Genomic DNA, 17883 nt, shown 5'->3' on the forward strand with positions numbered 1-17883 from the left:
TCTCCCTTCAGCCCATATTCCAACAATTAAACCCTTACAAATGTACTTAATTAACTACAATAACATCCATTTAACTATCTGTTATTGGAAGGGTAATGAACCTTGTCTGTGCTCCAAAAATGGAAAAAAATTAGATAGTTTAATGCATCCATTATCTCCACCTTTTGATCCCGGGCAGAAGGAGGGAAGGATTGAAGAGAGAAGGATTGTGGTTTGCTTAGATGACGGCTGCATGAGCTCGTCTGGTGATTGACGGTTCATCAGGTAGTTAATTTGCTAGTGAACGTCGGGACTCCTGTGAGTGATGCCTTTTGGATGATAGCGCAACACTGAGCGGAATAACGACTGTGGCTGCTGTGGAGACAACTTGTTATCTTGACTGTCACTAGATGGATAGACCTCATTTGTAATTAGCATCAGCATAGGAATTTGCAAGACATAGGGTGTGTTAGCTTGAAGTGCTAGTTGTTATATGTTAATGAATGCCGCTTGCTCATTTGATGGTTGGAGTTTTACTTGCAGAGAAAAATAAAGTTTGGCAGTCCATAGAAAACATTAAGCCTTAGACATCAAAATGTTACACCAGATGTATATTCTTTATGGTGCATATCAGCAGCAGAGTCCCAGGGCCGCTATAGGAGTATAATTTTAAAAAATTTGTTGCCTTGATCCAAACAAAATCCTTCTACTGCTCTCTCATAAAAAATCACATGAGATTTTGTGTTTGTGTGTGAGAAAAGAGAACAAGCTCATACAGTAGAGGGCTGTGTCTCACTCCCTGCCGTGTGATGGATGGATGGACAGTAGTATGTCTAATTATCATTAGCCTCCTGGAGAGAAAGGCCTGTTGTAATCGGAGCTCTTACTACTTTATCAGCAAATAGCTTTTCTCCTGCTGTTGTGCTAAACCAATGTGGAGATGACCGTCTGTCTTTCACAGAAGTCCAGAGATGAGCTTTGCGATGACACCTCGATTAAAAACACAGTGGGGTATGTAAAGGATTTCACTTTGCCAGGAGGTCTATGCTTACCACAGGAACAATGAGGCACCTCAAAGAATTCTTGTGTCATGTTGTTAGCTTAGTTATGTTAACACATTTCAAAGGTATAGCTGCTGGTGATTGTGATAACAGGATGGGTTGAAAGCAATCTAAACCTGACCATAAAAGAAAGAATAATGGCCCTTTCTTTGCCTGTGTTGCACGTATTCGGGAAAGTCTAGTGCAAAACATTCTTGGAGGTATGCACATTCTCATGGCACATTCTTTATAAATAGCTTTCTTTGTGCTGTGTGGTGCACACAGTCTTTTCATGTAGACACGTAAGCTACATCTGGCCTGTGGCTGGTCCGTGTTGCTTTATACCAAAGGATGTCAAATGGAGAAGAGACAAAGGATCTTCCTCTGGATGTACCTGCTGCTATTTAGGAGACAGTTTATAATTTTGTGCGGTACTTTTATCTGCGAAAACACACAGAATCTCAGGCTACAGGGTGGGATCCTCTTCTCTGTTGCAACAGTTACACAAAACGTTGTACATATGCTTACATGAAACTCTTTCCCTGTGTAGTTTTGAAACATGACCTTATTATATGCTGATGCAAATGTCATAGTTTGTACTCAGTGGTGGAGATATTTTTGCAGTATTCCACCTCAGGTTTTGCCTCATTAACTATTACAGTGAGAGCCATAAACCAAGCTTTGTTCAGCATGCCACCTCAGCTCACCTGAGTATACATGCTCATGCTATATCGACCATTCTATTGAGTCATTAAAGAGTGGAGTTGCCTTGAGGGCTGTGTCTGCACTGTGTGTGTGGAGGGGATAAAAGTTTCTGTAAGTGTAGTGTTTAGCTATATTGAGATAGGATCTGGGGTTTATTTGCCTGTATATATTTTCTCTTACTCAGCACGATAACTTATTCGATAAGGCTGAATGGACTGTTTGTCTCTTCTGTTATCTCAGTCACATCAGAACGGACACACATACTGTACACGCATGCACAGATGTTTCTGCCGAATACACACACGAAACAAAGGCAGTGATTCCAGATAATGTCGAGTGTTTGGGTAGCCAACCTGGGAAAATAATCAGCTGAACAAGTCACATTTTTGATTGATTAATCCAAGACACTGTAATGCACAAAGCCAAAATTCAAACGTAGTCATTCTCATTGGCTTAATTAAGAAACATGTGTACAATATGTTAACCATTTGTCATTTTGGTGTGGCAAAAATGACTTCTGTCTGTATAACCCTTCTGAAATGTTAGTGAACATACCTGCAATATGTTCATTGTGTTTCATTTGTTTTCCCTACTATATCTGCTCCTGGCAACATAATTAATGTTTTAGTCTTTATGTTTGGTCAAGCCAAAGTACTTGGTTAAAGTTATAGAAAGATAGAAGTCTTGGTTAGATAAGAATAATAAAAAGTCAATGGTGACTTGAAGCATGACACGGGACACGTTGACCGTGATCTTTCCCTAACTTTAAAAAAGTGTTTTTTGTAGCCTTAGTCTACCCAATCGTTCATCTCTCCCCCTCTCCTGTACAATACTATAATAACTTAAATTAAGAGAAACAATGTTACTGTGCTAGCTTACACACATTCTCATATTGATGCAACCTGCCAGTCTTGTATCACTTACACGCACACATAATGAAACAGATGCAGAAAACACACAAACACGTAGGCCACTGATGAACTCCAGCTGAGAGGAAGATTGTTTGTGTGATTAGTCTAGAGGCTTCATCTAAATGACCTCATATTACCTGTGTCTGCATGCATGCACATCAGTGTGCCGTAAACATGGCTAGGTGATAAGATTTATAACATCCTGTTGTCAAAACTGAGTCCCATGAGTGGACCTCAGATGGTGTATGTGTGATTGGAGGCAAATAAACTTTTAACAGCTCAGAAGCCAAGTGCACAGTTCAAATGTTTTTGGACAGCTGTCAGCATGGTACATATCTGCAGGAAAGAGCCAGACACAACTTAACTAGCTCTTTCCAGTCCACTGTTGAAGATGGTCCCGATAGTCATAGATGACACTACTCAAATGCAGCAAGCTTGCCTCCTATTAGGCCTGTGCTGTGAATCTGACCTGGGGAAAAGTATCTTATCATGCGTATTTTATACTCTGTCAGGTTTGTTTTTTTTCTCTTCTGTGTCCCACGTCAGGTTCATAAAAAAAGATGACAGTTGACTTGCCTGACATCCAGATATTAGCCCCACAGTGTTTGAGCTATTGTGCGTCTGTGCTGATCAAATATTCCATTACTCTGCCAGCTCCCCTGCATGTAATGGAGTGGACCAGATCCATGTCCAAATAGTATTAGACTCTCAACACTCCCACTCTCTTGCAACGGTATCCAAATAATTACCTCTCCCCACATCTGCTCGCAGCGGCCAGCTTACAGTCTTGCCACCTAATGTGTACACAGGGCTGGTAGAAATGATTGTTCTATTGTGGTGTATTCACCTGATGGCTGCTTGATGTTGTGCTGCTTTGTTTTGGGAAAGACGAGTAAGATTTCATGGGAAGCTGCTGTTTCTTGCTGGAACAGACCTCTGTGTATTTTTGTGCTTGTGTGTGTATTTGGAGAGGGTGATGTACATAGCAATGTTTATTGATCTTTATGGAAAAATCCTCAGGCAGCCTGTCTCAAGGGATCAGAGGTCAGGGTCATCTATAACTAGGGCTCAGAACAAAGATGGGGGTGAATATTGGTTATAGGTTTAAGAAATGACACACAGCAATCTGCAGTTTGCGTCAAAGATCACAGCCTCTTCATTCATTTGAATGAGGCATCTGTGTTGACACAGCGGACTCCTGACACAGAAGTTTCCACATAGCACGTATGTTGCCTGTGCTATTTCTAGGCAACATCTCACGCCTGTCAATCATGTGTTTGTCGACCAGCTACGCAAAACTGTACAGCAGCTATGTTCAGGCGGCATGGAATGCAGTACTAACACAAAAACAAAAAGAAATGTCCCTTAAAGGCCCACCAGTGTTCCTCCATGAAGTGTTTTTGTTTATGTCATGATGATTTCTGTCTCTAAAAAGCAACAACGTTACAACGGGACCTGGTTTACTCTGGCATTAAGGGTCTAAATTTGGGTGGGTTGAGGCATAAGATCTGTCCACAAATCAGTTTACGCTGATCTGCTCTTTTTAGGTATTTTGCTTGAGAACAAAGAGGCCTGAAACTGGGTCTTATCTAATCTGGATTCCGCCCTGCTGACCGTAGCTGCAGGTTTATGTGAGTGTATGTGACAACATATTTTGGCACTGCATTTTACAAACATGGCTTCGTACACTGCCTGTTGGCATCCTGCCTCAGTCAGCTGTTTTTTTCCCCTTTAATGAGGATGACTGGTGTCCTGGCGTGGGAGACGTTGACGTCATGTCACAGGCTTGTTTGATTAGTTTGAGAGGGGAGTTCACTCGGCTCCGTTGACTTCTCTCCCCGCCGTTCTCCACCTCTGCCCTCGCGTTCATGTCGCCCATCTCCTGCTCTTTCTCCGCACCCTTCCCTCTTACTCAGACACATCGTCTCGCAGCAGTTTCTGACAGTACAGCCCAACATGCTTTAGCGGTTTCCAAAAATGAATACATGGGGAAATTCCCATATGGGTGTTAGTGTTGATACCATGATTTAGAAACCTTTTAGAGAAGCTGTTTTGCCTGTAATTCTAAGCATACTAAAATGCCTCAAGGACGCTTGTCATGATGGCTGATCTTATGATTAATGATTGTCCTTGACGACGTCTTGTTTGTGATATGATTTAGCAAACTTACTGTGCATCAGCTGAACTCGCAATGGGCTTCCGTGTTAATTAAATATGAAGACTGATTGCAGTTGAGTTGATTGCTTCACCTTGCTCCCAGCTTATAGAAACAGCTTTATTAGCACTCCATGGGGTTGTAAGGTCTTTATGGCAGCGCTGTTTACTGCCGGTCCGCAGGGAATGTTTACATCATGGTATAGAGATGAATCTATCCTTAGGCTTATTTTTCCATCTGTGCCTCTTTTTATTTCATTTCAGAAAATGTCTTTGATTTATATTTGGACCTCTCACCTCGTAAATCCTCCAGCCTGGCTCAGACGATAAGTGCCTACAGGGGAAGTGTGGATGCACCGATCAATAAAAGTTTGGGCAGAGTAATAGTTCCTTGCTTCACACAGTGTCATCCTTTTGATGCTTCTTACCTGAGATGCATATACCAACATCTCATAGCAGTTAACTCCTTGAAATATAAAAACCTTTGTAAATTATGAGGCTCTAATCTGCTTAAAGATAACTGCTATCCCCGTTTCTTTAGGTCATCGCACTCTACGCTGCCCTTCCATTTGAAGCTCTCCACTATGTTATTCAGCAGCTTAGTAGATGACCCTCCCTCCAACCCACTCTCCTTTTTTTGCCATCTGCTTTGAAATTAATGGGCATGTTAGAAAGTAGGCTAAATCCAGAGTGACAGCTTTTTCTCCCTCCTATTTTTAAAGCGGTGCTGCAGGCAGCGTCCAACTGTGTGAGAGATGGAGAAGAGAGCTCTGGTTTATCAAGCTGCTTTTGCTTTTTAGATTTTCTCACCTCTGCCCTCTGGGATGCTCCTGAAACTATACCTCAAAGCATCACTTAGCCGTTGATGATCGGCTGTGTTGCTCTTTCACTGATGCTTCGAGTTGTCGCCCTCGTTACTCACACGGCTCAGTCACGGTATGAGAATAAACTGTTTCTTGTTCTTCAACCTACAGTCTTGTAGATGTGATTATAAAAGAGGAGGATCAGCATGAATGAACTTGCAGAGCATTTTCTGGGGAAATGCGCTTGAACTTGCAACCAAATTGTGTGTTATTCAAACACTACATCTTGATATGTATTAAGAAATAAAAAAATGAAGGATTGGTATTGCCTCTTATTGAGTGTGCCTCTTATCAGTGTATTTCCTCTGACTGGTTCAATTCAAAAAGGGAGGGAGAGAGAGAGAGAGAGAGAGAGAGAGAGAGGGGAACAGGGGGAGAGAGAGAAAGAGAGAGAGAGAGAGAGATGGGGGGACAGGGAGAGAGGGAGAGGGAACAGAGACAGAGGGGGGGGGGGGGCAGCCTACACAATATACTCACACAGAGGTACAGACAGTAAAGGTGATGTTGCTATAGACTAAATGAAAAATGGTACAGATATTTATAGTAGTGTTGTTATAATAACAATAATAAAATAGGACTAGTAACAATAGTTGCAGCAGAGGGTGTCGAGCAGGAACACGGGGGCAGAGGGTGACTCGCAACCACAGATCCAGACTCCACAGCTCCAGAGCCAGAAACACCTGCAGGAAGTGATAGGAGGAGAGAGGAGAGGGACGAGAAAGCATAAGACTACCGGAAAGGGGAGAAGTTGTGTTAGTAACATGCAATAATGGGATAAGGTTGCATACAGAGGGAGAGAAAGAAGAGGAGAGAGTAGCTCAGTGCATCATGGGAAATCCCCCGGCAGTCTGCCTATAGCAGCATAACTAAGGGATGGTTCAGGACTCACCTGAGCCAGCCCTAACTATAAGCTTTATCAAAGAGGAAAGTCTTAAGCCTACTCTTAAATGTGGAGATGGTGTCTGCCTCCTGAACCCAAACTGGAACCTGGTTCCACAGGAGAGGAGCTTGATAGCTGAACGCTCTGGCTCCTAGTCTACTTTTGGAGACTCTAGGAACCACAAGTAACCCTGCATTCTGGGAGCGCAGTGCTCTGGTGGGGTAGTAAGGTACTATGAGCTCTTTAAGATAAGATGGTGCCTGACCATTAAGAGCTTTGTAGGTAAGAAGAATGATTTTAAATTCTATTCTGGATTTTACTGGAAGCCAATGCAAAGAAGCTAAGACAGGAAAATATGATCTCTTTTCCTGGTTCCTGTCAGAACATCTGCTGCAGCATTCTGGATCAGCTGAAGAGTCTTAATGGACTTTTTCAAGCAGCCGGATAATAAGGAATTGCAGTAATCCAGCCTAGAAGTAACAAATGCATGGACTAGTTTTTCTGCATCATTTTTAGACAGGATGTTCCTGATTTTCACAATATTACGTAGGTGAAAAAAGGCGGTCCTTGAAATTTGCTTAATGTGAGACTTAAACGACATGTCCTGATCAAAGATAACTCCAAGATTCCTCACAGTGGTGCTGGAGGCCAGGGCGATGCCATCAAGGGAAACTATTTCTTTAGATAATGGCTTTCAAATTAGTTATAATTTAGTTCAAGTTTAGTGCTGATTGTTAGGTTAGAGTCGAAGATAGCTGCAACTCCACCTCCTTGGCCTGTGCCTCGAGGAATGTGAGTATTAATATGACTCGGAGGGCTGGATTCATTTAGGCTAACATATTCTCCATCACCCAGACAGGTTTCAGTAAGACAAAATAAATCAATATCATAATCTGATATTAGTTCATTTACTAGTACACCTTTAGAGAGAGAGAGCTGATGTTTAAGAGTCCACATTTAATTTTCCTATTCGTTTGCACTAGTGCTCTTGTGGTTTTAATTTTTATGAGGTTTTTATGCACAGCTCCTCTTCTGTTTACCTTTGATTTAAATAATTTCAATGGTCGGGGGACAGACACCGTCACTATAGGATTTTCACTAAGTAACTCCTGGAATGGAGGAGCAGAGAAGTGTGTTAGACTGCGACTCTGCCTCCTGGTCTTCTATTCATTAATCCATGAAATTTAAACTGAGGCATTATTTTACCTATACAGACGTTGTTAACATTACTTTCTCCTTTGCTAAGGTTATGAGACCAGAAATAGTCCTATGTAGACTCTTAATGTGCAGTGAACACAGTGGCTTGGCAGGAAAAGAAGGATTCCTGATATATTTTTAAGAGCCAATGTTGAATGTTTAATAGTGTTTCATATGAAGGACTTCCTGATGATATTGTATGTGACATCTGTCGAAAATCTAAATACAGTACACATGTTCTTAGTCTTATCTTTGAGATCTAAAAAGAAGGACAACCTTATCCTGGATTTCTTTGCACTGCTGCGATATTGTGGATTTTAGACATTGAACGCAGGCTAAAACCTCAAATTGTAAAACAAAAGTATGTTTGCTAAAGATCCGATTCTCTTCCTCGGCTCTTTGATACGCGCAAAGGGAGCTGAGTCATATTCGATGAGAGCCGTTAATTTTATCATTGTGCCCAAATGTCACTGCCTGCCCCAAATCTGCTACCCTTTATGTGAACAGTGCCCGGTGATGTTACCACTCTAGTCACAAACTGTCTGTGACTCACATTGCGATAACAGGTTCACTATCCTGCATATTATAAGTAATATTAAGTGTTGCATGAAAATACAATAGGGACAATATGAATCATTTAGAACTGCTGAACTGCTAAATGCATATATATATTGGTGGAATGTTTGCATTTGAATCTCATCCAGAGATTACCCTATCCTTATCCTAGAGATTATTTCGCAGGTAAAATTAGTAAAAAAAAAAAAAAGGAACGAGAGGAACAGACCCCTTGCAAGAGCCCTAAAGCCCATCACTAACAAACTACCTCTCTCACACAAACTCAGAATATACACATACTCTTTCCATGCTTGAGGCTGGGGGCTCTGATCTTTCCAAAAGGTTTCCTCCTGTGGCCCGCGTGCCAGACTGTCTGGAGAGCTGTGGAGGGACTGGCGTCGCCTCGCCTGCTGGATGAAAAAGCCAGTAACATTTGCTTTCTGTGGCACAGCAACCACCCTCTCCTCTCTCTCCTCCATTCTCCCCCTCCTGCCTCCATCTCCGACCTCGTCTCCTTCTGCTCTCGAGGAGGATTACCGGCAGAAACTGGATGTTTGATCCTGCCTTGCTCTCTCACCACTACTATATCCATCTGACAAGGCTCTTTGTATCTCTTTCTCTTCCAGACTTCTCTATGTTTCTCACTCTGACAGTCTTTTAAAGAAGATAAGAGTTAAGCCCTTTTGCTGTCTGCTATTTGATGTCTCTGATTTAGCTGTAGTCTACCTGGCAGGCAGGACAGCTGGGTCACAGATACTGTATGCGAGAAGTTAATTCAATTTCACCAGGAATGGTGCAGAGAAGATCATAGAGACAGGTGTGAGTAATTTATGACCGTTTCCTCAGATCATGTAAAAGGAGCAATGTCAATTGATAATTAACTGTCATGAAGATGAGGTTTTCCCTAGCAATACTCCCTCTGCATCTTTGTATAATGCTCATAAATACACAAAACATACACTTCACCCTCCCATGCCTCCTCCACTTAATCTTTTTCTCTTTTTATTTCCACTGTGACGGTGCTTTTATCTCAGCAGTGATTAATTGTGAGGGACAGTGCCAACAAGCTTTCCAATGTAATTTGCAGAGGAAGTATAAACAGGAAGTATGCTCCCAATACATAATGTTGTTGACTGTGGCTACGGAGGGTAACAAGGGCCAAAAAAAGTTGCAACAATGTGATACAAATGTTACAGAGGACATTGTTCACTGACCTTAAGCTGTCACGCTCAAGTGTAAACATAGTTCCTGCATTTAGGCCAGGGTGTGAGCAGTTGTGACAGTTTGAGTTGAAGTGAGCAACAAACAAAGAACACACAATATATGCTTTAATGGCTGGGTCACAAACAGCTGTGGAAAGACCAGCTAAATGTGACTCATTTATACGGACACATATTGCATCACTTTTTAGGGCACTAAGCTGATATTCTGTCACAATAACCACCTCACAAATACTGTTAGTTGGTCTCTTTAGGTTGTGGAACACCATGCTATACATTAATTAAATTTTTTAGAATGGGATAAAATAGACTTCTGTTTATAGAATCAAAATATGCAAGTGCAGATTAGAGAACAACACACCTTTCATTACCTAACTTTATATAACCATACTTTTATATTTTTCTTTATACTTTTTATATTTATATATTTTTTACCTACCAACTTCTATTATTATTTATATTCCTTTATGCCTTGTTGAGCAATGTGACACAAAAATGTCCCCTCAGGGATCAATAAAGTATTTCTGATCCTGAAGTATTTTTCTATCTGACAAAAAAAGTCAAAGTTGTCAAACATTGTCTGTCATACAAGAACTGCCTAGTTTAGAACAACATTTTTATACAATTCAGGCAACATTTTGATTGGAATCAGGAACTATAGGATCTAAGAATAACTAAAACTGGTTACAAATGCCAAGGATACCAGCTTTCGGTAATTAATACTTTTCAGTATTCAATGCTACAGGCACATTCCAGTTTCTACTAAAAAGTACACCCAGCCCTAATCCTGGTATATAAAACTGGAAACAATGGTCCAACGTTTTGTCAGGATTCGTGGTGTGGGGAAGGTTGGAGGACCCAAATGCAGGACACAAGGCTGGCAGGTTCCGTTAAAAAGGTTTATTAAACCAAAAGCGAGCACACTTACAGGCAGTGGCTGAGTCCAAAAACAAATCCAAATGAAGGTGTGGGGAAAAACATGATCCAAAACACAGACAGGCAAGGTTACAGGCAGATATCCAGGGCTGAACAAATAACAAAAAAACCAGAGCGTATACACGCGACAATGACCGGACAAAAACTAAACAGAAACACCAGGTATATATACACAGGGACTAACAAGCCGGGCGGGATCAACACAGCTAAGGGACATGAGGCCAGAGAGACTAGCAGACATGGGCAAAACACAAACCAGGAGTAAACACTTAAGACAAGAACTAAAGGTACAGGACTAAGAACTAAGATACAAGACAAAACAGATACTAAGTAACTTAAAGATGTGGATGAATAATAATAATAAAGGCTACACAGAGACTAGAGCAGAATGAACAAAATCAGATTAATTAATGAAACTGGCAGAGAACATAAATAGACAAGAACTGAAATCAGGAAAATACCAAAACACCACTAAACACCAGCTGACAGAAAATAACCAGACAAACAGTAACAACAGGTAGGACGCACACTAAAGGTAGCAAGCAACCTAAAACGAAATCTAAACTAACAGCACAGAAAAAGGGATTCAGAACAGAACAACACAGATCATGAAGACTGGATACAAGACCACAGACTATATAACAGATACCTAACTGATAAATGAATAAACTCAGAGCTAAACGGAACAGATGACAGGAATAACATGCAGATACAAAACCAAATCCTCAGAATCAAAAACCAAAAACACAGCACTCAGGACAGGATCTTGACACTTTTACAGTAACATTTGTTTGAGGTGTTATATGATTATAACAAACGTCTGCCAGCCAATCAGAAACTAGTATTTTCCTAGGTGTTTTTATGAAAGATATCAATTTACATTGGCTACAACAGAACCATTAAATGTCTGTTGACATATGTACAAATCTGCAACTGTCACCGATATTTAAGTGCTCTGTGCAAACAGAATATTATCAGAATGTGCAGAGTGTGCTAACATGAGTTGTTGACTATTCCCAGTGTGTTTGTCGTGCAGGCAGCTTCACATGAAATCCAACTGTACAGCACATTTACAGATGTATTGATGTGGTTTCATATTGCATTCACCCTGGTTGAGTGCCCACTGGAAAGCTCTCCACTGTCATGTTCACCTCTCCATGGATGTAAACTGCATCTCACAGTATTCACTCGTCCAATCATTTAATCTCTGAATTGGCTGATTGCTGTATTGTGTATCGGAGCAAAGCTGTGTGATGATTGAATGATTGTTTATCCAAGCTGTGGGTATAATGATTAAAGCAGGCTGAGCTCGGCCCCAGAGCCAGTTGGGTAATTAACAGGCTGTTCTCCATGTTAATGGCATTAGTCACCTTGGAGATAATCGCAGCCATCAAGAGCACAGAGCTGCAGCCCCATGCGTACCTGATAGCCTCCTTAAACAAAAGACTGACAAACATCCAGCACTAACAATGCTTTCAGCTTCTGGCCTTTAGGCTTTCTACTGTGATAATTTAAGGACATTTCAAAAAGTACTTTCTTGCATACTGAATGTACAAGTGGAGTAAGATTTCATCAGATCCTACTGGTAGCAATTAGAGCTGCATCTAAAGCTTCTTTGTTATTATCATGTAACCTGTTGATTCTTTAATTGACCATTTGTTTGGCCTATAAAATGTCAGAAAATGGCATTGCATAACACAATTTTTCCAAACCCAAAGAAGCTTCCTCAGATTGCTTGTTTTGTCCAACAACCAACAGTCTAAAACCCCAAAATACTCATAATAGAATCATAATAGAAGATTAAGAAAAGCTGCTTTCTTACTTTCTACCTCTGCCCAGTGTACTCACAAGGCTTTTAGTGAAGACACATCGCGTGGATTAACAATACTGAGGGAGAATCCATATTTTGCCATATAGAGAAACATGGAAGAATGTCTGTTTAAGATAAGTAAGCCTCAATATCATCATTTGGTTTGGAGCCACAGAAGTTAAAGTCTTGTTGTGTAAGCCATGTGAGATTCATTGAAAGTGTTATAGCTGAGGCATGAGAACTAAGAGACAGCTAGCATTTTAAAAGTACCCGACTGTACCCCCTCCCTTCAGGCCTCCGATGAAAGCCACTCCCCAAAAACACCTGTTCATGTGCAGAGAATGCACGGGCAGATTTCACGCAGGTAGACAGGCAGGTAGGCCTTAAGATTTCAATGCCTTGTTAGTTCTTAGGCCACGTGTGTCGGCCCTGAGCTAACACAGCTCCCCCAAAGATTATTTAAACCTGTGAGACTTAATGTGCTGTGAATGTGGCCATGCTCGGTACAGTTAGGATCTTTATCTAAGTAATGTTTAACTTCTCTGTGTATGATTGTGTTGTTTGTTCTGTGTGGAAACAAAGTGAAGAGTAACGTATCTAATGGGGGTTCTAAATCACCACAATAAGCTTTAAGTTGTGAGGGAAACTCGCCGGGGGAAAAGATAGATGCAGTCCTCCTCTCCCTCGTCTGATGTCGTAAATTACCTGGCCATTGATCCATGGGTGTCTGGGATTCTCGGCAGACGTCCTACTCACATTCATCAAGCCTCGAGTCTGCAGCTAAGCCTGAGTGGAAATGCCTCAAACACACACTCCTCTCCCGAGTCTCCGCTGCATGGCCTGTTGCTTGGATACAACAAAGATTCGTATTTACATGAAGAGTGGATTGAACCTGGAGGACTAAATTATGCACCAAGATGTTTTGGCATCTTGGCCTGAATTTTTTAATATTGTCTGACCTGCTACTCAGACCTGGAGTGAAAGGGTTTAAACAACGGTTGCTGTAAGAAGAAAATATATCTGCAGTATGCTCTCCTGTGCCTTGTCTTAAGGCGGACCAGACTTGAGCAACAGCAACAATCTAGGAATGAAACACAGGACAGCCATGAGGGCATCCAGGCAGATGATGGTGATATTTATTATATGCTGAAAACTAGATGCCTCTGTTTGACAGTGCAAATGGAGATGGAGCCGGTCATGCAAAGGTGAAGCCTCTCTTGCACAAAACAAAAACACCAAAAACAAAAGTAGAAATCTTGCGTGGAAAGACGCTTTATATATTATTACTGGTCCACAGAGAAAGGAGAGAAAAAGAAAAACATATTAAGGGTCAGAGGAAATAGAAAAATCAGGTCAGGTAGAATAAGATGATAATAGTGAAAGCGTCTTTTTTTTTTTTAGCTTTTGTCTCTCGCCTTGATCTCACCCTCTGAAGCTCAGCTGGATACACAAATCCTTCCCATGACCACATTTACACGAATGATGCGTTCAGTGGTGAAGTTGTCAGTGCACAGCAGTTTTGATGACATAGGCCTGAAAGGAGAAAACACTTAAACAACTTTTTTTTTTACGATTGCTAACCTTCACCAAGTGGCTATTGTTGCAACCATGAACGAAGGTCTCCTAACTTTAACAAGGTATTTATTAAAACCCAAAGCTAGCAAATTCTAATTCTTTGTTGTCTATTTTGAGGACTAGTTGGGTCTGTGAGGTGCTCCCAAATGAATGAAAACCATACTTTCGCCCAGTATTGATATGATATATTGTTATATGGTGAGATATTCAGAATGGCCTGTCAAAGTCCCCTGCATGCAGGATAGGAGGTCAGACTAAATCAGTAATTTCTACCTTTCATTCAGAAATATTTTCCAAATTCTGGAGAAATCTGACTTAGTAATTGCTTAACAAACAAGACCAAGAGTCTACACCCACACTAGTAACTCTGTGAGGCTGTACTTTAGTGGTGCTTTGAGCTTAATTCTCATCTGCTGCTGAAATGCTCACATGGACTATGCTAACATGCTGATTTTAGCAGGTACATAGTTTACCAGGTTAACATAAGGTAGTGCTGAGGCTAATGGGAATGTGATTAGTTTGCAGGATCCCCAAAGTAATTACAATTCATCTTATGGGTGTAGGGTGGCAACTAATGATTGTTTTCCTCATTGATTAATGACTTAAATGATGAATTGGTTATCAATATTGTTGCTTAAATAAATTTAATGTGAAGACATTTCAGTCGAGATATTTCAGTCAAGGAATCACCAAAGTCATCAGGATTCATCCTCTGGGGACCATGATATTCTTTGCCAATCGATCCAATACCTGTAGGGATATTTCATTGTGGACCAAAGTGGACATTGCCATCCATATAGCCATCCATTTGAACTCGCTCAAAACGGAATGAAACAAGAGACATAAGCTGTAAATATATTAAACTACCTAGCACTCCTGGCTGGTCCCAACCACAAGCACCCCAACAAGTTGAAAAACTATCCCCTTCTCCTCTTGATCTCCATTATCCATGAGGGCCGATTGTTTTTTTTGCTAGCTGTGGTTGTTTCTGCCTCAGTAGAGAGAGGAAAGAGAAGTACCTTGAAGACATATCGCTTCTCTTTCTTTTCACTGTTGCGTTTCACTCTCCCCGACACAAAAGCCTTTCTCTCCCAGGAAGGAGTCTCCTTTTTAGTTAGCTTCAGGTTCACTGCTTCTCTATTCTCACGAATGACCTAATATGTGTCCATGTGGCGGGCATGTTACCCATGGCATGTTAGAGTAGTTCAGCTAATGCTTTCTCCCTCATGCTGTGTGCCTCTTATCTTGGGCATGCCCTACATGCAATTAGAGTATATGCTTGTGTCTTTATGAGTAGCCAGTGGAAAGGTGAAGGTGGACTTGATTTAATTATGTAGTCATGCTCTACAATCGCGGTGACTTTCTCCCTCCAGAGTCTAGGCTCTGAGCTGAATTATCTTCTTTTGTAATGGAGATTAACCTCACTAAAAACCGTACTTAGCCTATTTAACTTCCATATTTCAACATGAGCCGCATGGGCCACACTAACTAAGCAGTTCTGCCTTGTCTGCCGAGGGTTGTACGCTATTTAAAACTGTGGTCAATCCATGCCTGCTTACAGGCTTTCAGAGGTAATAGGATAAGATTAACACATTTGCATACTATTGCAATGCATTATTCATGCACTGCACTCTTCTCTAATTTGCAGGAGCACGGCCTTGCTCCTCACCGACTTTAACATCTGGATGACCTGGAAGTGGGGCAGATGAGCCCAAGCTCTCATTAATCCCCTCTGGGTGTCACCCGGCACATGCCACCTAAACATTTTCTAACCAGAGGGTCGCTCATGGGCCTACACTTCCAAATTATAATTGTTTCAGTTTTTTATTTTAAGCTTTTAAACTCCTAGTTATATTCAACACAGCAACTCGTTCTAAATTGCTAACAATCTTTTCTTTGTCCAAACATTGCAAGCATTGCAGAGGAACCATTTGTTGGTTTAAACTATTCATCAAAGCAGATATTGGTTTCAAATAACAGAATTCAAAGATCACGAAGGAGGAAGTCTGCTCTTGAAAAATATCTGGTTTGAATTAGTTTGCATGTTTAAAATGGAAAAGATACAGACAGGAATTGACTGTTTTATCCATCAAATTTGTGATTGGTTACACCTGTTGCTTACTTGCTTGCAAAGATTATAAGTTGACTCTTCATCAGTATTCACATCATGTGTACATGTACCCTGACAAAGACAACAAGGAATATATTATCATCCCTATTAGCTAAGCTTTATCTCTGTCAGTCCACCATTTTAACACCCACCTGGACTATTTCTGACCATTAGACTGTTGAGTTGACTTCGGACATTCAATGTAAGCTTTTCAGACTGAATTAGATATTACCAGGCTAGTATAACGGACATTTGCTGCACTTTAGAGGCAAGCATTTGGATGAGGTTTATTTGGAAAGGTTGAGTACTGATCACTGCCAGGCGTAAATCTCTCCTTACCAGAAAGTAATCAACACCATGGCTGTGGGATCATTAACCAGACCTGAAGTTTATGAGATCCATCATCACCGCTATCTGGCATTTGTGTGTACATGTGCACGCGCGTGTGTGTACGTGTACTTTTGTGTAGGAATATGTGTGTATAGTGTCGGAAACAGCTCAGCCAGCCTTTTCTTGTGCCCACGTGAGTTTGTTGTTGCTGCTTTCTCACCTGCTGAGGGCCCCCTTCCTGTTGTTCACTGCCCTAGACACAACATGAGGAGATGTGTGTGTGTGTGTGTGTGTGTGTGTGTGTGTGTGTGTGTGAGACAGAGAGAGAGTGAATGAGTATTAGGCTGGCTCACAGTTCCCAGACAGGCATCAGTCTCTTTCATTGACTCCAATTCTCTGACTGGCTGTCTGCGTATCTGATCATCTGTCTGACTCACCCCAGTCTGGTTATAAATCCTCCACTCCCCTCCTCTCCTCCCCTCTCCTCCCCTCCCCACAGTTACGAAGTGCAAGACCTTAATGTTTTCCTCTCATTGTTTTATATTCCCCAAATTATCATTTTTATTGAATCCTTTCTAGCACCTACAAGGAGGAAAGATAGATAGAAAGCAACGTTTTCCAAGCAAAGAATGTTTACTCTCTCAGGAATCCTGTGCAGTAGACTGCTCTTCACTGATTTGGTCTGCTGGAGCTGAAGAGGCCTTCGTTATTATGAGCCTGGAATTATGCAGGAAATGGACCTTTTCTATGGACCAAAAAATCTCAAATGGTCTTTGGTTATGAAGAACAAAGTCAGATTGATGTACACTTGTATCTGTTAATTATTTTCTCTTCTTCAAAAAGCACCGGTAAGGGTGGCATTATGTTTCTCCTGGAACTGAGAGAATGGCTCTGGAATTGACAAAAAATATGCCCTTTTATTTTGAGGAGTTTTATTAAAATAAAAATAACACCTTATTTCCTTTGATAATGAAAGTACTATTCCTTTTTTGGATAAGATGAGCCTGAGCCAAGTACAAGATGTGTATCTGCATTTTATCTGCAAACCCTTAGGACTTGTGATTGTGCATGGACTCACTGTTTTGTTTTGTTTGACCAGCTTTGTGGATTTCTTTGTTTGTCCTGTGATTTATCTAGTGGTCGCAGGGTTAGACATACCAGGAATGCGTCAGGAATCAGTGATGCAGCTAATTGAGTTTTGTCCACCTGGATAAGGATAAAAAATACATCTTTGTGCTTTTCTTTGCTTCTGAACCTGCTGCTTTCTTTATGTTTACGCTGTGTGCTTTTTAAATTTTTTATATTTTTTATTTGCATCATCATGAATCAATAGCAGATATTTGATCCAGCAACATGTTCTGATCCTTGCCATTTTGCAACCCAGCTCCTCTAGTTTCTCAGCCTTACCTGCAGCTTCCTCCTCTTTTGCAGTTTCTCCCCCATGGGTTTTCACTTGGCTTTCCCCTCCTTAATCCCCCACTTCCCTGACACCAAAGAGCTTCAGTTTTGGCAAAACAACCTGCCTTTCCCTCTTCCTCCTCCTCCTCCTCTCCATCCCAGATCATCCATATTCCCGCACTTTTCCTCCATCCCATTTCTTCAGTTTGCTGTTGTTCAG

The 17883-nt window shown here is 41.2% G+C and overlaps 1 protein-coding gene across 6 annotated transcripts in view; it reads left to right on the top strand.

Moving 5' to 3' along the window:
* vav2 (vav 2 guanine nucleotide exchange factor) overlaps nucleotides 1-17883 on the top strand; it is a 224714-nt gene that overhangs the window by 60642 nt on the left and 146189 nt on the right. The gene's annotated exons all lie outside the window — the stretch shown is intronic.

Source organism: Micropterus salmoides, unplaced genomic scaffold (assembly GCF_014851395.1).
Source record: "Micropterus salmoides isolate LMB-PRFRI ecotype aquatic unplaced genomic scaffold, ASM1485139v1 Ms_hic_scaffold_20, whole genome shotgun sequence".
Taxonomy (NCBI): domain Eukaryota; kingdom Metazoa; phylum Chordata; class Actinopteri; order Centrarchiformes; family Centrarchidae; genus Micropterus; species Micropterus salmoides.